This window comes from Schistocerca cancellata, chromosome 6 (assembly GCF_023864275.1).
Source record: "Schistocerca cancellata isolate TAMUIC-IGC-003103 chromosome 6, iqSchCanc2.1, whole genome shotgun sequence".
In the NCBI taxonomy this organism is placed as follows: Eukaryota; Metazoa; Arthropoda; class Insecta; order Orthoptera; family Acrididae; genus Schistocerca; species Schistocerca cancellata.
Window position 1 is genome coordinate 729,837,147 of NC_064631.1, and position 25,546 is coordinate 729,862,692.

General features: G+C 43.1%; 1 pseudogene; it reads left to right on the forward strand.

Annotated features, from left to right (window-relative positions):
- Nucleotides 1-9,844: 9,844 nt before the first annotated feature.
- Nucleotides 9,845-19,968, forward strand: LOC126088495 (protein DEK-like; annotated as a pseudogene).
- The last annotated feature ends 5,578 nt before the right edge of the window (nucleotides 19,969-25,546 follow it).

The window sequence follows — 25,546 nt, forward strand, 5'->3', positions numbered from 1 at the left end:
CCTTCACCGAGGAGTCAAGCTGTATATTGCTCCCTCCTACGTATATCTCGCAGATAGACCATGAGGATAAAATCAGAGAGATTAGAGCCCACACAGAGGCATACCGACAATCCTTCTTTCCACGAAGAATACGAGACTGGAATACAAGGGAGAACCGATATACTCAAGGTAATCTCCGCCACAAACTGTCAGGTGGCTTGCGGAGTATGGACGTAGATGCAGATTCTAGAGAGAGAGAGAGGGGGGGGGAGGGAGGGAGGGAGGGAGGGAGGGATAAGTTACTGCAGATCTTTTGACCCATTTTTCCCAATGTTCTGTCAGGATGCATCATTCGTGTACCGTAGCCTGCGTTTGACTCGTATACAACCATGTGTTCTGTGAGGGTCTTGGAACAGTGTCCACTTGCGATCGTTGACAGTGAATCTCTTGGTCATCAGAGGACTCCACCTCATGTGCTCATGTGTGACGAAACATAACACATTCCTCTAAACGAGCGAAGGTTTATGTGATGTACTCCATTCCCCTGTTGCATCTTGAGTATAAAATCAAGACTTCAGTTACATAACTAAGATGATTCTAAGTTAGCGATAGGTGTTTGTGAGGCACTGCAATCCCTGTGTATACATTTGCTTGACATATGTTGTGTTTACATAGTTAGTGGCGGCATGACGTGTAATTCCACATGACAAATGCATCTAATATAGATTTATCTGTGCCGGCCGGGGTGGCTGAGCGGTTCTAGGCTCTACAGTCTGAAACGGCGCGACCGCTACGGTCGCAGGTTCGAATCCTGCCTCGGGCATGGATGTGTGTGATGTCCTTAGGTTACTTAGGTTTAAGTAGTTCTAAGTTCTAGGGGACTGATGACCTCAGAAGTTAAGTCCCATAGTGCTCGGAGCCATTTGAACCATTTTTTGAACATTTATCTGTTTCCTTCTAAGAGGTATTCTCCATTAGTAACGATCATTTTATATAGGACTGATTCAGGCACAGTTTAATTTATGAACCGTTATCAGATGGGCACAGTGGATGCTATACATCTCTGGAAAGGTATATTGTGCACATATCACACAGAATCGATATTTTAAGGAAGTAGTTTTTTCATTTTACGGTTTGTTACCGTATTTATCGTAGAGAAACCGGCAGAAGGATGCATGTCATGCACTGGAAACATATTTCTTACATTGGAATATTAACAGCGTTACATACCATATGACTAATAGGTCAGAAGCTGGAGCGATCTAACATTATAGCCTGTTTCAAGTGCGGAAGTGTAGCCCTAGGTGTGCGTGTGTTTATGTTCTCTCTTACCAATACCTACCAGGTACTGATCCCAGACTCTAGAACAATACTTTAGAGTTGCTAGCGTGGTTGATTTACTTACAAATGCTTTGAACTCCAGCCATCTGGAGCTCCAGCATGCACAAAAACCAACCGTTTCCTTTTCTCCTTAACTGCCTGCTATTACATCACAAAACTTTCAATTAAGTTGCTATACCGATAAGGAGCGCGAACCTCCTTGACATGGGTGCATCTGGAGAAATTTTGTGTACATGGAATGGGCGAGGACTCGGCTAGCTCCATTCATTCACGAGACGCGGAATGTAGGGGCTCTACTTCTGATCAGCCACAGATTAAATCGGTAATGGAGCTGCAGGCGGGCTTGTCAAAGAGAGTGTGAGGGGATCTTTCCGTCTCTAATTTTATCCTAAGACTGCGAGAATGCTCTGTGAGACCCGTCCACATAGAAAAAGATCATAAATTATGCGCTATGCTTGAGGTGCTAGAAATATGTAGAGCGATGTCTGGTATACATTGATGATGTATGTGTTCGAGAACTAACAATGAATGAATGTACTGCACAGTCATCTATCTACATTTGCAATAATACTCGCAAAGTAGAGAAGGGGCGGTTTAGCTATGATACTGAAATTGGAAAACATGCTGTTGCGTCATTGGTCGGTGTTGAAATTACTGTAAAATCGCTAAAACTGTTCGCACTATCAACTGTGATGCTTATTATTGCAGTACATCGACGGTGTCTTTTCCATCCCACCTGTCCATTGGAACGCTGTCGGTTACCACATAATGACTGACTGACATTGCTTGTCTGAGTTGGAAAAAGTTTTGGTGGAGGGGCAACATCTTCTGGGGATGGCTAGCACTGAAACAGTGATCGTGCACATGACTGCAAAATGAGGAATCAGTCGAAATGGAACACGGAGCTATCAGTTAATCCGTCACTGTGACAGATGAGTTTAAATATAGAGGTTGTAACGGAACTGAAATGATGGTGGGCTGGCAGTAATTTGGAGCCCGCGCGTCGGAAACGGGCGCGCTTGTGTGAGACTGCCAGGGAGTGCACCCTGATGCCATCTATTGGCGAAACTGGGAATTAGCGCTACCTGTCAGACAATGCACTAAGCTCTCGGAGTCAAATGTATTCTTTTTCTTGGTAATTATAAGTTATTATTGTATAATTTAATGTTGTAAAGCGCTAGTAGTAAATCATTATGACTGGTATGAACTCCAGGGTAATAAATATAAATATTCTTAAATACTAAATGATTTCGGTAAAAAGGTGGTAGGGGAATGCCCCCACTCTTGGTGATACGAGTGTAGCTAGGGGTAGCTGGAGACACAGGGACGGAACAATGAAATGGCCTGGGGAGTGTTGACGTGATTGGACATGCGTAACTGTGCTCACGCGAAAGTGATTATGCAACAGAGAAGAGGCGAATATCATCGCCGTTTTTGGAGTAAAACGCGACAAATGGTTATTGAAGCCGCCTCTATGCCACTGGGGCTGATTGTAAGAGTTCCTGCGCCCAGATTTTATGGCGGACGTGCAGTAGCTTATACGAGTGCTACGGCTCATAGTTCCAGCCGCCATTAAGGGCATGAGGCGTGAAGAGCTGCGTTAGCCACATGCATCTCACCACCAGCACCGACACGTCTACCCAAGGCAAGACTGCTTGCAATTGTTAAGTCGAACTTTGTATACATGTAAAAGGAGAATACCAGTTTTCTTTTATGCAAGTGCAGAGGACAGAATATAGTAATGAGTAAAATTACGACGCATGTTGTTCATTGTAAAGTGTAGTAACCTCAAACATAGTATAGTGAAATCAGACTGAGGCCACCATCGCCTCTTTCATTTACAATTCTTTTGGTTGTAGAATAGTTTAGCGTATAAGAATGTTGAAAAGAGCAATGGTCACACCAGAATGAGTCGCCTATTTATAGTTACTTAAATTTTTCTGAGTAACCTTTCAAGTAAAGTCACTTAACTAATTCCGTATCAATTGTCCAAAGAGTAATATCCAAAATCATTAAATAAGTTGAAGGATAGAATTTTGTTAACCCAAGTTGCATAAACTGTCTTGGTAGTAATTACCAAGCCAACTCACAGAAATTGAGAGAGTATTTGCTTTGTAAAATCATCTAGAATGATCAGAAATAGTAATATTCAGAATTAAGTTTAAATTCAACTCAAGCCATTTCACTTTGAAACGAGCCAAAAATTGATTTATTCTTTTGCTCCTTCAGAGCTGGCGACCGTAGTTATAAGTATTTTCAGGAGGATTCGACGGTAAGTCTCCTGCTCTCGTCGTGCTGATAGGATTATCCACTGCTGCTAGCAGTGGTGATTGGATACATAAGCTCACTACCAAGTTAAGTGGGTCAGGTAGGCAGTGTTACCGTGTGAACTGTAGGGCACTGTAGGCCGTGGATCGAACCCGTTCAATCATCACAGCTCTTAGGGAAATAGTCCGGTTAGGAGTGTACTAATCATTAGGTAAATACTGGCGAGTAACGGTCAAAAATGTATACGCAAGTGAATTTAGCAAGGTCCACGTAGCACCTAGTTAATGTGGTACAATGGCGAGGGTAGGAGTGGAGTAAAAGTGAGCTGAGCTTGTGGCAGTTGTGCTGTATTCAAATATTAACAACGTGAATTCACTACTACCTCTTACCATTAGGACTGAGCTATTTACAGTTAAAATACGTAGCAGTAAGCGCAAAGGCGTGACAGCTACAAGTCCGTATTGGTTTTATACATACGGAATTAGGAAGCGGGTCATTCCGTCAGTGGAGGGGGTTAAAACAACCGAGTCAGTTGAGAACATACCCCATTTACTGATGGAAAGATTCGGCGGTTCGATCGCAAGGTCCTCAATCATCTTCGGATAACAGTTTGGAAACTCTCCACAACGGCACCACTCACTTCCACTTTTCTTATGTTGTAACTGTCTTTTATTTATCATCCCGTGTGTGTGGTGTTTTATGGCAGCAGCAGTAACAACATGCTTTACACCATGCGATTTCTAGCTTTCTGTGGGCAGTAATGGACAAGAACGTGATAATGTCAGTTTAGAACTTGACACAGACCTCGAAGTTGTGACGAAAAAAAAAATGTATGACAGTGTACAAAGCGTGTTACAGCACAAGAAAACAATGTTTCAAACAACGAAACAGGGTCACAGGGACGGTCTCTTCGACTTATAGTACAGTTTGTGGGATACGGTCATCCGCCTACAGTGCTGACGACGCAGCTTTACAGTGGTCCATGAAATGGATCAATAGCGGCATATTTAACAGGATCATCACATGTGCTCGATGCCGGCATGCAGATGGTATATATTTTCGATTTATGGGAGGAGAGAGATATGGCAAAAATCTTATCGAGTTCTCCATCGTAAGAAGTTAGTGGAGCTTTAATATTGCGTAATTTTTCTCTGTTGGATGGTACAGAAAAACGAAGACAGCGTATTGGGCAGCACTACTTGTATGTAGTTTGGGGATGCACCGCAATGCTGTAGCAAAATCCTCGTCCTTCTCCCAGTTCCCATACTGTCTTTTATACTACCTCGTGTTGCAGGAGCAAGCTTCGTTTGGCGCTGACCTTACACATCGTACACTGCTGGCTGAGCTACGACATGTTCCGACTTCCACCGAGTGGTCAAAACACGGTCCTGTCGCACTACCTCAGGCACTCTGTTTCTACATGGGTTGCAGAAGGTGACAGATACAGCTCTCTCTGACTTCTGCTCAGTCCCTACTTAAATTGGAACGATCACATGCGCAAAGCTGCAGAAAAGGCGGCAGTTATAAGAGGTATTGGGACTATCTTAAATTTTACTGTAGCTGATAGGTTCAAAAAAGGTGACTCGTTTGAGGATGTGGGAGTGCTAGCAATATCATTCACTAGTGGTTTTAATCATTGAAGGACTTCTCCATAGGATCCAAAGCAGGTATGCGGTTGAATGGAGAGACTTGATTCCAAATCCCAGACAGCATTTCTACTGAAGAGTGTAACACTAGAGATCTGTAAGGCTAGTGCACATTTCTTACGACCTCCACCAGAAAACCATCTACTGCTTGTGATCCTTCTCAATCAACCATCGCCTATAACCCAGTCGATATATCACCGAACTTCTGACGTGGCATCGAGACACAATACGTTATAAATAAAGGACATCACACACAATGAAGCCCGAGGCAGGATTCGAACCTGCGACCGTAGCGGTTGCGCGGTTCCAGACTGTAGCGCCTAGAACCGTTCGGCCATCTTGGCCGGCAGTAAGAGTCTTTCTGAATTTGACGATCTGTAGGCCAATTTGCAGGCTTTAATTGTCGGTGCAATACAGTGACCTGTAGAAATAGTTTTGCCACTGAAAGTCTCGTCTGCAGAATTAAAAAAAGAGGCAGACAGTGATCCCTTACTGGCAGAATCTGTAATTTGGAGGGTAAATTCAGTAAGATCCAATCAGAATGTTCCATTCATTCACAAGACGTCCTTTGTGCTGGGGCATAGGAGTGTCTACAAACTGATTTGAACGAGATGGAGACCAGGTCTCTACAGAAAGTTATGAGAAATCAAGTGTACAAAGACGAGCTGAAGCAGACCATCCATCTCTGGCAGGGATGCCGTCACTCATCCTCCACTGTGACATTAGGACATCTCCAGACCTGTAGCTGTAGGATACCGAAAATTCCCGCCATTTTTTCTTCTGTAGGACAGTGCTTCGAATTCTGTTCTTACTTCCCCCCCCCCCCCCCCCAATCTGTGCTTAGACAGTGCTCTCTTTCCAAACAAGAAGAATGCTTTTATGATTAACGGTGTTTTTGCGAGTGTGCACAGACATGATGAACGCTTTTAGCGGTGAGAACGTTTAACGTTTCTGAGACGTATGTTGAAAGCAGGAAATCACGATTTCCAAGAAGGGAACACGTGATGTCTTGTTAGGACCATCGGGAAGAGTGCAGTCCCTGTTATTCTGGGCACTTTCGAAACAGGTCCTGGTCACTGCGCAAACCTTTGTGGTGATGTGTCAGCCACGGTGGGCAGGTAAGCACAGGTGCATGGCTAGCTGCAGCTCGATGTCCCGTTAGGATTGCTAGGAACAAGGCGCCCTGTGGTATTCTGGGAAACATTGGAACAGATTTCTATATTGCTGGACCCGCAGCTCTGCGTCAGCGCGCCAGCCACGGTGCCTAGGTGAACACGTATTTCGACAGGAATTTCTCGGTGTCAAGTATGAAAGAGGTGCTGCCACCTCGTCCTTGCGGGACCTCAGCTGACACATGCGCGTGGTTTGGCAGCTGATGGCTGGGTATTCACTCCGTGGGAGCTGCCAGTGCATCCCAACTCCTGGGAGCGTCCTGTGTGGTCCAGTGGGCAGGGGACGGCGGGATGTGTTTTTTACAAGCGATCCTTTGTTTAAACTATATTCCATCGATTTCACCAACCACTAGGACGCTGCGAATTAAAAAAGCTATCCCACACATGTAAAGCGTATCTGTTAATTAATTTGCATAAATTTTTTACATCAACATGGTGTTAGGGGTACAATAGTTAAGAGGAGTGTGTACATGAGTGGGTGACATGGAGCAGAACAGCAGGTTAAGTGCAGAACATTAGGTTAATTTGCATAATTTTTATGTAAAATGCAGTACAATATTTTAAGGGGGTGAGTGACAAAGAAGAATGCGCCAGATAAGATGTTCAAAAGCATGTGAAATTCGAACAGTGTACCAGAAAAATGGTGGGAGGACATAACTAATTACTTCATTTGGTATCAAAGGCAGTACAATAGTTTAAGGAAATGGGAGTGACATGGAAAATCACTTAACAGAACAATAGACTAAGTGCCGACAAATGGCTGAACATTAGGTTAAGACACCCAGAGTTGAGTGTTGAATATCAGGTTCTGCAACCTCTTTGCCCCATGTAATTACTTCTTACAAGACCTACATATTTCCAAACAGCAGAGAATGATGAGCAAGAGAAATCCAACCCCACAAACTGAATTTTGTATAAATAAACAATATACCCTTCAATTTCCTATTATGAGATTCTTCCTCTCGACCAAAGGGCCACCAATTTCCATATATTCCATACATTGACTTGAATCCCCTAAATTTTTTAAATTAACAATATTCTACACATTATCGGAATTGTTTAAACAATATTCCATACACAACAATCGATATCTGGACAAATTATTTAACTAAATAAATAAACTATATTCCATACGCTGCCATAAATAATTAAATAATATCCTTTACATTGCCTAAAGTGTTTAAACAATATTCCACACACTGCAACCGAATTCCCTCCAAATGACCGGTCATCTGAGTCTTTATCCTGTCAATTTGTGGGGGGAGGGTCTACCTGAGGGTGAAAGTTTAATTAATTGTGGTCAATTTAATTAAGTAGTCAATCAAATTGATAAGAGTGGGAGGGGGTATTCCAATAACTCAGACCCCAAAATGTACCTGTAGCAGCATGGGTGGGCGGTTTCCTGAGAGGGGAGAGGTGTGGAACAACAGGTTAAGTTCCTGTCAATCAAAGGAGAACAATAGGTTAAGTACCTGTCAATCAAAGGAGAACAATAAGTTTTCCCCTGAGTGCATACCTGCCCCTGATGTAATCGAGGCTTCATGTATCACACAAAAGTTTACTGTTGAAATTCCGATAGCGTAAGTTCCTAGGGGAATAACGTATTACTTCCTCCCACCTACGTCACATGAACATGACAAACAAATAGGAGAAATTATTGTTCATACAGAGTTCTACCGGCAGTCGTTCTTTCCACACATTTTTGCGAAAGGAACAGAGAAGGATGGAAGTGATGGCTGTAACAGAAGTACTCTTCGCCACACACCGTCATGCGGCTTGTAGAGCATTGCCATAGATGAAGACTCGTTAGCGCTGGTCTCTGAGACGCATGTTGGAATTCTATAACGGTGGTATTTTCTTACACTTTATCCTGTCACTAACTTCAGTTTTACTTTCGATACTGTATTTCGTAGGCCAATTTTTTCATCCATATTTAATTACAGTAGTTCTAGATGCCAATCTCAGTATTTGCGTATTCTGTCAGGAACCTAAGATGTGACACATCGGCAACAGTGTAGCGGTTACAGACTAGACGCGAACTCAGAATACTTGCACTTAAGTTACAGTACAAGGTGAAAGAAAGCAACGTCCGTGTTCTCCAGGCAAGGCAGAACTTCCCTGTATATCAGGGGGTTCAAATGATTCTGTCTACTTCCAGAATGAAGTTTCACTCTGCAGTTGAGTGTGCACTGATATGAAACTACCTGGAAGACTAAAACTGAAGGGCCAGAACTCGAACTTGGGACCTTTGCTTTTGTTGAGCATGTGCTCTACCGGCTGAGATACCTGTCCTCACAGCCTTACTTCCTCTAGCACCTTGTCTCATTTCCTGCCTTCCATACCAGCGCACACTCCGCTGTAGAATAAATTTGTGAAATCTTATGGGACTTAACTGCTAAGGTAATCAGTCCCTACGCTTACACACTACTTAACCTAAATTATCCTAAGGACAAACACACACACCCTTGCCCGAGGGAGAACTCGAACCTCCGCCGGGACCAGCCGCACAGTCCATGACTGCAGCGTCTTAGACCACTCGGCTAATCCCGCGCGGTTCTGCAGAATAAAAATTCATTCTGTAAACATTTGGTTAATCCATATCTCCGCAATATATTTTCTTCCACGAGAGATAATCTTGCAAGTTAAAGAGGAGGACTTCTGTGAAATTTGGAAGTTAGGTGATGACTTGGGCAATCATATCATGGTATACCATGGCTCCTTGTTTATTCGGTAAGATCACATTACTGCCTAGGATTATATTTCGGCTTGTCAGGGCCGTACCACTGTACAACGTTTGTTCCGTACTGTTGAATCTGTGTTTCGAGACGACAGGGCCCATTTGCATAGAGTTCGCAACATCCAGGACCGATTTAACGAGCACGAGGATGAACTGTCTCAACTTCCCTGGCCACTAATCACCAGATCTCAATATTACTGAGCCTTTGTGGTCTACTTTGGAAAGAAGGGTGCGAGATCGTTCTCTACCCTCAACATCATTACCTGAATTTGCCACTATTTTGCAGGCAGAATGGTACAATATTCCCTTGAAAAGAAAATCATACAGGCTCTGTATTTATCCATTCTGAGACGACTGGAAACTGTTTTGAATGTCAACGGGTTTCCTTCACCACATTAGGTATGAGAATGTGTGGTTTTTGTGATGTGTCCATATTTTTATCCACCCAGTGTACTTACCGTCTAATGACTGATAATTGACGCCCGTTTTTTTTTTTTTTTTTTTTTTTCAGTGTCCCTATCACGCCAATTGATTGAGGCACTACTCCCTAAGTCTCGATTTTCTGCAAACTGGATCTGGCAACCGTACTTACGAACCACATGCAATTTTAACACTTTTTTAAGTTTCCAAATTACTTTGACACATTTTAAATCGTTCCGATTTTACCTCAGCCCACCCCCGACGTATGTGACGTGAGAGGGATGAAAATACAGCCAAGACAACAGAATTTCAAATATGTGGCAGACTTTCGCGCTTTGGATGAATTCAGGGAACGCACGCTGTTGCAGACGGAGGAGCAGCGAGTCGCCGGCCTGCTGGAGGAAGCGCGGCGGGTGCGGGGGGAGCTGCTGGACGCCCGCTTCCTGGACGACCTGGTGCTGCTGCTCGACGGCCGCCTCGACCGCATGCCGCTGCGCCACTGGCCCTTCGCGGTGGCGAACGCGGCGCGCTCTGTCGCCGGAGACGCCAACCTCGTCATATGACCGCCACACAGTGCCGCCATCTGTTAGCAAAAGCGACTACTGTCTCTGCGACAATGTGAAAAGAAATTCGGCTACATTGTATCATCGGATACTGCTTCGGCCTCAGTTATTACTGTGGAATTATTCGTTGAATTCCGGGTCACTTTCGACAGTGGAGGCTGCAAAAGAAGTCGCAGAACTTCACAGAACTGTTTCCACGAGTACATTTTGTATTCAGATTAGACATAACATCGTGAGATTATGCAAAGAGAACGTTAGTCCGTTGCAGAAATATCAGAGTCGCCTTGAAGTTTCTCCAGCTTTCATACAAGGATTTCTGAGAACAGTACTTACGTTTAAAGTTCAGAACTGTCATCAGTACAAGGAAAAGAATGACTGCAAAACTGAAAACACGTGGTTTTGAATCACACCATAACACTGTTGGCTTTCACAGACAGATAAAATATTGAGGCCTGCTCTCTACTTCCGACAGAGCAATTATGTGAGGGTCTCCCTCGACCTTATTAGTTCCACCACGGTCTCATACTGGCACAGCCATGACACACGTAACGTTCTAGAAATTTTGGGCTTTCGAAGAGGGGCGAACTCTGCTGCTTTTAAGTTATCTAAATATAATAGAAGAAAACTCCGTGGCGCCATTTACTACCAGATATTTACTTCTCATTTTATGACTGCTTCATTCTTCGGCGAAACACAGTATTACAAATATTAGAGGACTTTGCTCTTCCGATCGTTTCTTGTTTTTGTGCTACTAAAGATCTGGGCTGTATTGGACAATGAACATGGGTCTTACGTCTGCGAAAACTGCTGAGCAACAGAGACGCCTACCAGGCATGGTGTTCCGAAACAGAACTTACTTGGACACTTGTAGTCGTTGTATAGCAACTGTTATGCGTAGATGACAAATGGGAAACTAGTTTAAATAATTCATCGAATAATTCATATGCAGCCTCTCATTCGTGAAAATAATTTGTTACTGTGCGAATGGCAAAAGTGAAATGTTCTCAAGTAACATTCACAGCTTAAGCGAGTCCCCTCCTTTTATTTCAACATACTCCATTACAATATATGTAATAGTATCCCTATTGCGTGGGTGTGGGGTGTGGTATAATGTTTGTGGTGTAGGTGGCCGCCAAGCTTAAAATTCCTGCCCAGTGGACGGATCACCATGAGAAACCACGGTTTCGAACTAGCGTCTCCCCAGGTCGAGAGCCACGCGACCTCGGCCACGGAGGTGGCTCAGAGTCCCCTGCTGTGGCAGCATTTTTATCTAGCTCCCCTATCCCACTTTACTTATACTTACGTATACACGAGCTCCTGCTTCATAGCGTGTTCGTTCACCTTAAAAACGCAGTAGAGAAGCAATTCTGCTTGGCATGAATTTGACAAGTCTCACATCGCGACGATCCTGTGTCGACTTTAATCGAAACGAGACATGTCCTTGAGTCATCGTGGGGACACGCAGGGGTCGTCGATGTGGAGCGCCATGTTCAACATCGTGCGCTCAACAGCGTGCTCTAGAACACTTGTTCCTGCCACAAATAACTACGTATCCTGCTTCACACATTGGACAAGCCTCTCTCCTCCACATTCTGTGTTTAGGCGTGGACGTCTCTAGTCTCGTCATCTACGTGTTGTTTCACCGTCCTTCAGATGCTCACGACAGTGGCACTCGAGCAGACGACCAGCTTCGCCGTTGCCGGACTGGTCGGAGAACAAGGCCACAACAATATGCCGTTCGTCATAGTACCTTATGTCAGTGGACGTTCCCATTTGAGGCTCATATTGTCGCTAGAATGGTTCCCAGTTCTTCTCTGCTCGGCTTTCATACTTTCCTGAGCGCATCATGTGCCCACATGACCACAAGCAGTATTCATTCTGGCGTTGGTCACAATGTTTTGCATTGTCAATGTACACTGAAGGGCCAAAGAAACTGTTACACCTGCCTATTACCGTGCAGGGCCCCCCTCGAGCACGCAGAAGAGTCGCAAAACGACGTGGCATGGACTCGACCAATGTCTGAAGTAGTGCTGGAGGGAAATGACACCATGAATCCTGCAGGGCTGTCCATAAATCCATAATAATACGATGGGGTGGAGATCTCTCCTGAACAGCACGCTGCAAGGCATCCCAGATATATCCCATAATGTTTATGACTAGGGAGTTTGGTGGCCAGCGGAACTGTTTAAACTCCCGTTCCTGAAGCCTCTCCGTAGCAATTCTGGACGTGTGGAGTGTCGCATTGTCCTGCTGGAATTGACCAAGTCCGTCGGAATGCACAATGGACACGAATGGATGCACATGATCAGACAGGATGCTTACGTATGTGTCACCTTTCAGACTTGTATCTAGACACATCAGGGGTCCCATACCACTCCACCTGCACACGCCCCACAAAGTTACAGAACCTCCACCATCTTGAACATTCCCCTGCTGACATGCAGAGTCCATGGATTCATGAGGTTGTCTACCCTACGCGTACACATCCATCCGCTCGAAACAATTTGAAACGAGACTCGTCCGACGAGGCAATCTGTTTCCAGTCATCAACAGTCCAATGTCGGTGTTGACGGTCCCAGGCGAGGCGTAAATCTTTGTGCCGTGGTGTCATCGAGGGTACACGATGGGATCTTCAGCTCCGAAAGCCCGTATTGACGAGGTTTCGTTGACTGGTTCGCACGCTGATACTTGTTGATGGCCCAGCACTGAAATCTGCGGCAGTTTGCAGAAGGGTTGGACTTCTGTCACGTTGAACGATTATCTCCAGTCGTCGTTGGTCCCATTCTTGCTGGATCTTTTTCCGGCTGCAGTGATGTTGCAGATACGATATTTTACCAGATTCCTGATATTCACGGTACACTCGTGAAATGGTCTTACTGGAGAATCCCCACTTCATCACTGCCTCGGAGATGCTGTGTCCCGTCCCTCTTCCGCCGACTATCGCACCACGTCACAAGTTTCTTAAATCTGGATAACCCGCCTTTGTAGCAGCAGTAACTGATCTAAAACTGTGCCAGGCACCTTTTGTCCTATATAGGCATTGCCGACTGCAGCGCCGTCTTCTGCTTGTTTACATATCTCCGTATTGGAGTACGCATCCCTATGCCAGTTTCTTTGGTGCTTCAGTGTAGGTCTGTCGTGTTGAAGACAACATTCCGTTCAAGTCGCAAGTGAATACTACAAAATTTAGACACTCCTCAGAGTTTCTAGATTAGATAGTAATATGCTATTCAGGGCATAATTTGTTTTTATTGTTGTTATTTCACTTTGCATCATGTAGGATATTTCAAATTTGCGTCCCTATTACTACTTGTAGATAAGCTGTGTACAAAGAAGTAGAAGCCGCCATAAATTATGTTTGATTGCCGTGTCTTGTTTTCAACTATATCTTTTAATAACACATAAAATACTTGACCCTACCTCCCTCCCTCCCTCTTCTCACTCTCTCTCTCTCTCTCTCTCTCTCTCTCTCTCTCTCTCTCTCTCTCTCTCTCTCTTATCTATCTGTCTCTCTGTCTATCTATCTGTGTATCTCTTCCCCCCCCCGCCCCCTTTGTTCACATTTTCAGACTTAAAATATCTTTGGCAGTGAAATGAGACTGGGCATAAAACACAAGTTTTAGCCTAATAACTTTTAGTTCATACCTAGTCAAAGCGACATTTTTAGCATATATTCATATCCAAAATACATTGCTTCGATCATCGGGTCCACGACACCCCACACAAGAGGTAACATCTTATGTCACAGGGCTTGTTGGTGCCAATCAGGAGGCGTTTTACTGTTGCTGGAGCCATGTCAGTTAAACTACTATTTAGTATCATCTACAAACGTGTTTTCTACCTGAAAATTGGTCATTCATGATGTCTCAAAGAAATAACAATGGTTTCCTTGTGTATTTCAACTTAAGATAAATTTTTATAATTCCTTTTACATTTCATAATGTGAGTTTATCATTAGTTACGTGAATTTTCATTGTTTTTCTCGTTAACAATTTGATTACATGATTTATTAAATTTTATGAAATACTTTGACAATCAGAATAAAGCACTTATATTAATAATAAAACAGATAGCTCATTTTGCCATTTAGCTTTGTAGAAATACAGTATTTGTAAATCAGAATGGGAATTGTATATATGAGGGCTATTCGGAAAGTAAGGTCTCATCGTCGGTCGTGTCACGCCGCTCTTTTCAGTTCTGAACGCACAGTGAGCGCATAAAGATACCTAGAAAAGAGTGCCTCCCGCCAAGTATGACGGCCCGGCTAGGGATTTCGCCTGACGTCGTGCACCCCACGTAACTGTCGTCGTTTCCTTCTTCGTGACAATTCTCCGCGGCACTCTGCAAGGGCCATGAAGACACTCCTGCAGCGTTATCGATGGGAAGTGTTTTATTACGCACAATACAGTCCGCAGTTGGCTTACCCTGAGTTTCTTCTCTGCTCACATGAACAGTTGGCTGTGAAGACAACATCTGTCACAGAGAACGAGCTGTAGGCAAGGGTAGAGAATTGGCGGAAAGGATAGGCGGCTGACTCCTACGACGAGGGTACTGGAAATTTGGTACGGCGCTATGACAGATTTCTAAGTCGAGGTGGTGATTACGTAGAGAAATAGTTTGAAAGTATAGCTAACCGTTCATTTTCACAGTGGTTTCCATTTCGTGACCAATCGGACATTACTTTCCGAACAGCCCTCATGTTACAAAAAATTGAAAAACATCCATTGCAGCACTGGGTGAGAAATACTTTGGCACAGGGGTTTCGTCAATCAAGTACACGTCTCTGGTATTCTATCACAGCCACACGGGCACTGCCATTACAGTATCTGCATATAAACATCATCTGTGCATCTCCCACGTGGGTGAACTTAGCGGCATTTTAGTATTCATGCACACAGTGCACCTAATCACTTAAGTAACGCTCGCTTGCGACACCCCCACGGCCTCACAGCTACTCACTTATACAACCCACGATTATGCACTGGGTTCACTTGCAGTTGGTGCCTCGTCACAGTGCTGCCATCTGACGGAGAACCCATACAGCTCTTGTAGGATGGATCGGTCCCACCATTATTCTGCCCACCACAACGCCTACACCGCATTTTGGTAAGCAATATTCACACTTATGTCCATTCGTGGATGTGTGTGGCCTTCAAATTGCTCCACTTCCGTGGCGACTGAAAATCGGACACATGTTCATAGGACGTTTTCGGTTCAGTTTCAAGTATAGAGTAACCTCACAAATTACGTGACATTGATCCCGAATCACTCTGTTTATATCATGCTGTGGCGAAGCAACTCCAAATAACTTCAAAAATAAAAGTCGGATACATACTGTATTCGAAAGTGATGTGCCCAATGGTATTGCATGATCGTGAAAACCGTACATTTTGAAACTTTGAAAGTATTGGCATGTTTTAGCTTTAAAAGGAGGTATTGAGACTTGATCGAAATTTTAAACTGATGCTTTACCAACGAAAAGCTGAATTCTAAAATAATTGCAGTAGATGCTGTGTCTAAGGCGAGTGTTGTTCTATATTGGTGCAGCGTGCCACAAGGGCACAGCCGCGACCGGACACTCGCTGCAGGTAAGAATTTTTTCTGCACGCCCGTCCACACAATGCAAGGCCGAGCTGGCCGGGACAGGGGAGACGGGCCGTCACCGCCGAGCAGCGCGCGCGCGTCTGTAACTGTGTCTCGCACAAAAGTTAGGTGCTTTGATTTGCACGTACCGCCAATTACGAGTATCCGGTTATCTTGTCTTTCTGTGTGATTCTTCGAGATTGGCATACGTCCTGCATTTCTCTCGAGCGTCAGTATAGTCTGTCTGTAAACTCAAGAGCGAGCAGCGCTTTTGGTGGGGGAAGTGGTCTTTCCCGGAAGAACCCTGCCACTGGCCTACAGGGCAGCCCAAAATCAGTTGCCAGTTACCTGTCTAGCGGTGTAGTTCGGAGTGCAGTGATATACGTCGGTTCTGTTCGTGGGATCTTGGTTGCCAATCTCAGTCAGTTGACTTTGTGTACTCACTGATACACTTCAGTATCCGGAAGTGATGAATAATCGCCCTAAATTGCAAGAAAATGTGCAGAATTTGAAGGAGATATTTGCACAGAACGAGCGTTCGATCGCCCGTAACGTTATTACAGCTCGTGTTAAGGAGGCTGCACAAAAAAAAAAAAAAAAATTGTTGGCTAATATTACCAGTCCCAATCAAAGGGTTGCAGTTTATGCAAACGTCAGCCTCGCCAAAATATGACGCATAAGGAAGGAACGCGAAAACAAGGCGCATGGTTTACTGGAATCGCAGCGAAGAAAACTAATAATTTAGGGAGGAAACCCATCGATATAGACAGTTTCACAAAATCGGTCATTCGACAAACGATGGAGAACTTTTACATAAACCAAAAAATAATTCCCACATTACGGAAATTACTCACTGGCGTGAAACGAAAAATACATTTTCGTTGCAGAAAGATGTTTTACACAAGACATTGCGTGAAATGGGATGTACCTGGAAATACTTTTCAGACATTTTTGCGAAGACAATGACAAAAAAAGCAATGCGAATCGAACTAATACAACACACGTAATTATAAATTTCTGGTTACTTTTTAAACACTCTTCGTGTTGCAAGAATTGTTAAGTTTTAATGCAACCCTTCAGAGAAAACTTCTACCTTTTAGTAGAAACACAAAGCAAGAGCAAGCCTTAAATTCTACAGACTGATTGCACTATATCTGGTTCGTCTTACGAATAGATGAACATACATTCATATGAATAGGCATTCGGTTCTATGTTTGTAGTAGAATCCTGACTTCCGTTCTTATGTTAATATTATCTACTATATAATGTTGTGTTTCGGAAGAAGCTATCGTCTTTTGTTTTCCTTATAATCTTAACGCATTTGTCTAAAAATAAACGCAGACGGGACGCATCTGTACACGGCGTCGTCACAAATTTAAAGCGCGCGCCGCGGCAGGGCCGGTACTACGTTGTGGAACAGCCTCTAGAAGCGCCCTGTGACGTAGCTGGGTAGGGAGAGTGGGGACTCGCGCGCGCGCTCTTCAGTTTACCGACAGACTATAGTGACCGACGTCCGCACCAGAGCTCTCGAAGGCAGAAACGCCGCGAGGGTCGGGCTGTGAAGCGCACCTCCAGCGAGCAGACGCCGTGACGCAGCCGAGCAGTCCAGTCCCGACCACGCGGCACCGGTGCACCGGTGAGCGCCGCCCGTCGCCGCCTCCGCCAGCAGCTGCAGCCCAGTCAGCGGTCCACAGGTACCGCCTGGCTCCATTTCCTTAATCTATTATCCTTTGCGCTAATCTCGTGAAACGTGGATCCTGTCGAGAAACGAAATTTAACTAAGAAAAGAGCAGCAATCAAGTCGCGAGTGACTAGACTCTCGACGTTTATTAATAGCTTTCGTGGAGGATCCAACCTCAACGACATTAAAGTAAGGCAGTCACTGCTAAATACGAGCGAGGAAGAATGAAACGACATCCAAACTCAGTTATGGATTAACGATGTAGAAGAATCTCACGATGCAGACTTGTGCTTAGATTTAGAACCAAAGACAGCGACACTGCTCCAGTCAGATGTTGTGTTACCACCCAAGTCTGCAAGTTCATGCAGTGCACGTGAAATAAAGCTCCCAGCAATTTCACTACCAAAATTCAATGGTAACATACCAGAATTCACGCATTTCTTCGATGCCTCTAAGGCACTAATTATTAGCAATGAAGCCTTAACTGATGTCCAGCGATATTATTATTTATTGTCATGTGTGTCTGCTGAACCTCGTAAGCTGGTTGAAAACTTACCGGTTACAGAAAGTAACGTCAAGATTGCATGGGATTTGATTGTTCAAAGGTATAACAATCCCAAGTTAATTGTTGATTTGCCTCTAAAAGAACTTCTGAATCTACCCAACGTCAGAATTGAATCTGCTAAGGACTTACGAATGTTGATTAATCTTCTAATGGGTAATCTGAACGTTATTGAGGTAATGCAGGTCGTCATCCAATTGCACGAAATATTGCCCTCGTACATTCTGTTAGATTACATTAGTGTGACTCTGAGGAAACAGTGGGAATGTAAAACAGCTGACACCACATTTCCTCGTCTGAAAGATGTGGTGGCATTTCTACAAACCAGCTGTTAGACGTTAGAGCATTCATCCCGACAAAATGCTGCCCCAGACCCAGCAGCGGGCCGTGAAGCATACTAAGGCAGAAGGTTAAGTTCTCGACGTGCATTTCTCGCGACTGCTCCCGTCTGTGCGTTCTGCAACTCAACGCATATTCTAAGTAGGTGTCCTAAGATCAAAGAGAGCGACACTACTAGTAGAATAGACTTCGTGAACAGACAAAAACTTTGTTTCAACTGTCTGGACTCGAATCATAGGCAGAAGGAATGCCGTGCTGGCAACTTCCGTATTTGTAACAACCACCACTACACATTATTGCACAAGGAACAAGCCAGTAATAGTGACAGTAGAAACCGAGAAAGGAATGTACAACAGCAAGCATACTGCACAGTGAAAGGAAACCACCAGCGTGCAGAAGTATTGTTATCTACTGTACCTGTGAAGATTGCCGACAAAAATGGAAAGGTGTACAAATGCAGGGCACTTCTTGACAGCGCCCCACAAATAAACTTCATCTCTAGAAGCTTAGCAGATCGGATGGGACTACAGCTCAGTCGGCATCCGACAGCAATGAGTGGCATCAGCAACGTTCAAAAGGTAGAGTCGTCGCACGTTTGCAGTGTGTAAATTTCCTGAAGAGTTGCTGATAATGGCACACATGCTGTCTGTGCATTACTACCGTGTATAACATGGCCACTCTCCACAACAGCCTTTGAAAGCTCCACGTGGCAGCTTCTTAAGCACGTAAGGTTAGCTGACCCATCATTTAACAAACCTGGGGAGATTGATCTTCTGCTTCGAGCATCGATCTTTTTTGATGTATTGCAGCCTGGTCAGCTGAAAAGGGATAACCATCCAACCTTACAGGAAACATCATTTGATTGGGATGTGTCAGGAAAATTATTTCCTCATTCAGTTAATTCCAGTACTCGAAGAGTGCTGTGATGCCTTGCATGCAATACTGATCGTAACATTCAGATCGAAAGATTCTGGAAAAAAGAAGGAAGTGAAGAGAGGATGATGGTGAGGATGACGAGGATGTTGACGGAATTAACGACAAGTCGAGGGATGAGAAAGATCCATTGCTGGAGCAATTCCCGGAAATATCAGATGCAAGAGAGAGAAAGAAAGTGGAAGGAATCAAAGAAGAATTCAATGAGCCTAAAGAAACGAAGGCAATTGAAATACCAAAAGGCAAAGGAACTCCGCTGGGTGAAATACCAAGAATGAGGCATTTCTCAAGAAATTCAAGGCTGATGCTCTAAAGCCGCTTCAAAGAGTTCTGTTGAACACAGTTGGGAAGGTCACTCTTGTGAGAAACGACATACAAAAATTCTGTGGGTTTGACATTGACAAAGGGTCAGAACAGTAAGGAAAGAAGAAACACATTCTGAGCAAGATGGAAGTGAGTCTTTTTAAAACAATTTGTTGTATTTTAGACATTGAGAAAAAATGAAAACGTGATGAGCTTGTAAAGATAATTTTAACATTTCTGTTAGAACCCAAAAGCTCTGGTGCGCCTGTTCCTGACACCAGACCAGAGCCCTCTACAGCTCAAACATCCAACGATCACGACCTTTCGAAATCGGAAGATAAAGCAGCAGACAAACAAGATGAAACTGATGAAGAAGCTAGCAGTGATGATTCAGAGTACGAGTCAAAATCAAAGAAAGATCGCAGAAGCCAATCTAAATAGACATTCTAGAAAGCTAATGCTAAAAGACTCCAAACAAAAAGCCTGAGAAGAAATCTTCAGCTAAAAAACGGAAATCCTCTAGTAAGAGTGATGACACGTCTTCATCTGAAGATGAACCTCTATGGAAAAAGGCAAAAACACCACCTACAGATGAAGAAATAAAGGCGCATGTCAAAGAAATTTTGGAAGGAGCTAACCTCGAAGAAATATCAATGAATACTGTTTGTAAACAAATATATGCTCGTTATCCACATTTGATCTAGCACACGAGAAGGATTTCATTGAAGTAACAGTAAAATCATTTATATCTACATGAAAAATATGCTGCTGCAAGTTTTTGTGATTCTGGTATCTGCACTTCATGTGCATCTTGCAGAATACTATACAATTTTAAATAAAAATGACCATATGAAGAGAATATTATTTGACTTAAATTTTGGTTTATAAAATAACAAGAAATAATCTCTTGCAGTTGTAAGAACCAAAAAACTTTAATAGAAATACCATGGGAAAGAGTCCAGATGTGTACTGAAGTGCATGTTTGTTTCAATGTTTCAATATTCTACATTAAGAGAACTGTATACTTTTAAGAGCAGTTTTAGATTACCTTTATTAGTGAAAGCTTTTTCATTTTACTGATAAATTTTAGAAGCTTATTATTAACATAATATTCCAGAGAATTTACAACTTGTCAGTTTCTTCAGGCCTTGAAGTTCCATACTTAATGTGAGTTATACAAACAATCTTAGGTGCCAATCCTCTGAAAGGCATAGTGGAAACTAACAGCAGGAGAACTTCACACAGCATCGAAGGCAGTCATTCGTATGGTGCAACAGCAAGATTATTACAAGGAAATTAAAGAATTACAATATGGCCGACCAAGCTCCAAGAAAAGCAAACGGAACCCACTTCATCCCTTTCTGGACGAGGAACAGTTGTTAAGGGTTGGTGATTGATAGGAACAATCAAAAGTTTCTTACAGTCAGAAGCACCCCACGATATTTCCTCCTGAGCGTCTAAATTAATAGTCATGACCGAGCATCTTCGTTTGTTGCATGCAGCAAGGATCTCAACTGCCGTTAACAAGCCTCAGACAAAGGTACAGGATACCCAAAGGAAGATTTGTAATCAGACAAACAATCCTCAAGTGCCTTCCTTGCTACCGCTTGAAGGCAACCACTGCAACACAGCTCATGGGACAACTTCCTTCAGTGCCTGTTGAGCGAAGCAGACCTTTCTTAGTTATGTGGTTGACTATGGAGGGCCACTACACGTAAGCAATGGAGGTAAGAAGAGCAAAACTAGGACAAAGGTCTACATTGCCTTGTTCGTTTGCATGGTAACAAAGGCAGTACACATCGAGCTTGTCACTGTTTTATCCTCCCAAGGTTTCATTGGTGCTCTTCGAAGACTCATTTCACGACGAGGCAATTTCACGACGAAGACAATTTGCCACCCCTCGTGTGGTGGTCTGGTGTCATTGTTGGTACACATCCTGGTCCTGATGGTACGGTACGAGTTCTTTCAGTGCGCTCAACAGCAACGGGAACTTATAAACGACCACTGTCGAAGGTCTGTGTTGTTCCACAGCAAACATAGACTCTAGTGCACACAACTATTAAATTACTAAAGTGTTTCTTTTGTTTACAGTGGACACAATTTCTTCAATCATCTTATTTCCTGGTTTGTTTGGTGTAACTTGTGTTGCATGTGATTATTTGTATTTGTAAAATATATATAAATGAGGTGTGCTTAATGTTCTGTATTGATGCAACGCGCAACAAGGGCGCAGCAGCGACTGGACATTCGCTGCAGGTAAGAACTTTTTCTGCCCGCCCCTCCACACAATGCACGGCAGGAACAGGCCGTGACGCCAAGCAGCGCGCACGCATCTGTAAATGTGCTTCGCAGTGTAGTCTCTAAATACGGTCCACTTTTATCGGTCATGTACTTTCATTTTCAACCGCCTTTACTTCGCAACGAGTGATACGAAATTGTTTGGACAGTAGAAAGAGCGAGAAAGCGCAGAATTTTCCGCGCGTCTTGCGGCTGCCTACAACTGTAAATCTTTGTTTCTCCAGTTTCAGGAGTATTGATTTGGCATTTCTGTTCATTGTTTTTGATGCTGTTCGACAGAATTTTTACCGTTCTAAGTTTTTCCTATTTCAATATATTCATTTTCAGAGAAAACCTAATGTTACCTGCTTATGAACTGAAATATTCCTTATGAAAAGCTCGTTGAATACCGTAAATATAATCATAAACAAGATGAAATTTCAGAGCTTTGAATCAAAATGCTGTCACCCATATTCATATTCATACTATCAAAATATGTACTACTGAAACATTCTTACCATTTCAGTGTCATAGTAACCTATCTGTAAACATTGAGTGAACACCTGTCAGTCGTTTGAGATGCAAACGATTTTGTGCAGTTACCTTTAAATTTAGTTTCTGAGGCACCATGAATTCTCAAACTCACAGAACCAGCTATATTTTAGAATATTGCCCCGTCTTGGATAAATTTCTGCGGATTCTCATGTTTGGAGACTATGTGGAATTCTACAAGAACATGTTTACTAATAGCTAAATGCAGCTTCGAAACTGCGGAGTACCTTAAAGGAAATTGTTACTGTGATGCAACAAAGAAATTATTGCCAAGATACAGCATTTTACAGCATCGAGAACCTTGCAATACTCGGGATACTTTGCGGACATAAATGAAGAAATAGAAATTGACGCCTGCCTGAAAAAATCCGGGAGAAAGACGCACAACATGCAATGCACATTAAGAAACATCTGTTTCCCGACCAGAAAACAGGTGTATCAAGACAATAATTTCTTTATTGCATCACAAGAACTTGGTAACCGACTTTTAGAGTGTAAGTTGGTATGAACCTGCAAAGTGATTTTCAGTTAACTGCATCTCAGATTTTAGAAACAAGGTGTTCATTGATAATTGCGTAGGCTTCTGCAGCTCAGTTTGACGTAAAAGTCTTGCGAGTGTCGTACCGCGTCGAAGTGTAAAAAGCTATACTGGAGAAACCAACGTTTCGACCACAGTTACAGTGGCGTTCTTTTGGGTCTACTTGTGCGCTATATCTGTGAGGAGTCGCCTGTATTTTGTGACTGCCGCTGACTGAGCATGGCGTTACGTCATAGTTTTAATAGGTCGTAGTTATGATTGGTCACTTGGAGCGGAAGGAGCGTGAACTTAATTATAGTAGGTGCCTACGGAGGACAGAGTTGGGATGTGAGTTGCCTGTTACTTTTATGTTAAATGACTCTGGCCAAGGAAGCCTACCCAATTATACCAATTATACTAGCAGCCTGTATGGGCAGGAATCATTTAGCAACATTTGCAAGTTGGAAATATTCGGGAAGAAAAAAGCGAAATTTGTAAACGACCTGTTAGGTCGTATACATCCATGGGGGTCCCCGCAATTAAAAATCTAGTGGATTAAGGTCCGAACGTTGGATCACCGCGACCAATCCATTTCCCTGGAAACGCTTCATTTAAGTAGTTATGCACATTCATTCCAAATTGTGTCCACCCCCTGTTGTTGAGTGGTCAGCGCGACAGAATGTCAATCCTAAGGGCTCGGGTCCGATTCCCGGCTGGGTCGCCGATTTTCTCCGCTCAGGGACTGGGTGCTGTGTTGTCCTAATCATCATCATTTCATTCCCATCGACGTGCAAGTCACCGAAGTGGCGTCAAATCGAAATACATGCACCCGGTGAACGGTCTACCCGATGGGAGGCCCTATTCACACGACATTTACATTTATTCCAAAGTGTAGCGATGCGCCATCATGATGAAATCACAGCTGTCGCCGAGCACCAAGTGAAACGTTTTCTAATGCATCACGCAAAGTATTGTAAAGAAAACCGGACTCGTCGAGAGCTATCTTCTGGGCTCTGGCGTTGAATTGACGTGTAATGTTGTGGATGCAGTTCTTCGTCGTGAAACACTACAACAAGAATGCTTTCAAGAATCGCGTCCTGTGATTTTAGAGTCATCTAGTCCTTGGACGACCTCTCTCCATTACTTCCTGGACGAAAACCTGGTTTTATTTGTATCGGCCTGGACTGTTGACAGTTCACTGCTATTTTTGCATTTATTCCAGTTGCTTTGTTTTTTATCGACTGTATGATCCTATCGTTGGAACCTATTTTCTTCAACGTCTGTAGAAGATGTTCATGATTTACTACATGGAAGGCTTCATAAAAATCTAAAAAAATGGACACTTCACGTTTGTTACAGAAGTAATTACAATGATATCCCTGAACGCTGCTAGATTTTGGAAAGGGTTCTGCCTTGCTCGCAGTTCTGATGTTTACTAACAATTTTATCTGTAAGGCATGAAATTATCGTGTTTACTATTCCAGTTATTAATTTATAATCAGAATTCAGCAGTGAAACTGGACGAAAATTATTTAAAACTTTGTTTCCATTATTTTTGGCACAAGAACAATTTTACTCTCCTTAAACTCAGCCGGAATCATTGTACCCTGAACAACCTCATTTACGATATCCGTGATTTTCGCACTCACTATTGGCCAGTAACGGATGTAAAACTCTGCTGGAGTGAGGCGCACAGAGTCTCACACACATTCTCCTCACAGACTACCTCGAGAAAATTTCGTTGTTCTCTTCTGTCAGCTGTGGGGTTAGGATGTCAAGAAAGTCTTCCAAGGATGCATCATTGCTTTCACATAGCTCTCAATAGTAGCGATAAATTTCGTCCATGATATCCTGCTGGTTTCTGAGAATCGTACCGTTTTTCTTTCGAATTTCATCAATAAAAGCCTCTCTTCCGTTTTTCGTATGCTTCACTAAATGATACAGGGAAGTATTTTCGTCTTCTGACACCGAATTTGCCTTTGATTTTATTTTCAACCCTTCCATTTGATTTCTCTCGATATTAAGTAACTTGGTTTTGACTTTTTTGATGTCTGCTATCCGAAGTAAGGAACCTGCTGGGTCCTAATCATCTATATCTCTCAAAACGGAGTAGTAATATTCTATAGTGCATTTTATTTCTCTTGAGCTCTGGGCACTGTATTGAATAACAACTTTCCTCAACTTTGGCTTCGCCATTTTAACCCACCAGTGGCATATCTACTATGAGCACGCAAGCATATTGCCCATGCTTCTATGTTTTCTAAATCAAGATTTACTAACAAGGAAATGTTCAAATTCCACTGATTCTTGAATCGTCGAACTGGCTGTCTTGTTAGGTTTCTGCAAGCTAAGACACTTGAATGGTCTGAAAAGTATGTAGAAATGGTTTCTACTTTTGTCACCGAAGTTTCAAGATATTTAGAAATATATAATCCATCAATCCTGCTACGAGATGTTTCCAGGCCGTAAGTGAACTGAACAATGGAGGGGTATTTGATTTCCCGTATATCATTTAATTCTAAACCAGTTAACTAGTTGTTTTAGCTCATTTGAGAAATTAAAATTAGGTAAGTGATTTTTCGATTTAAAACACAATTAAAATCATAAATGTCTAGGATTTTTCCTTAACATGTATATCAGTTCATCTTTGAAGAAACGTGCCCTGTCAGCTCG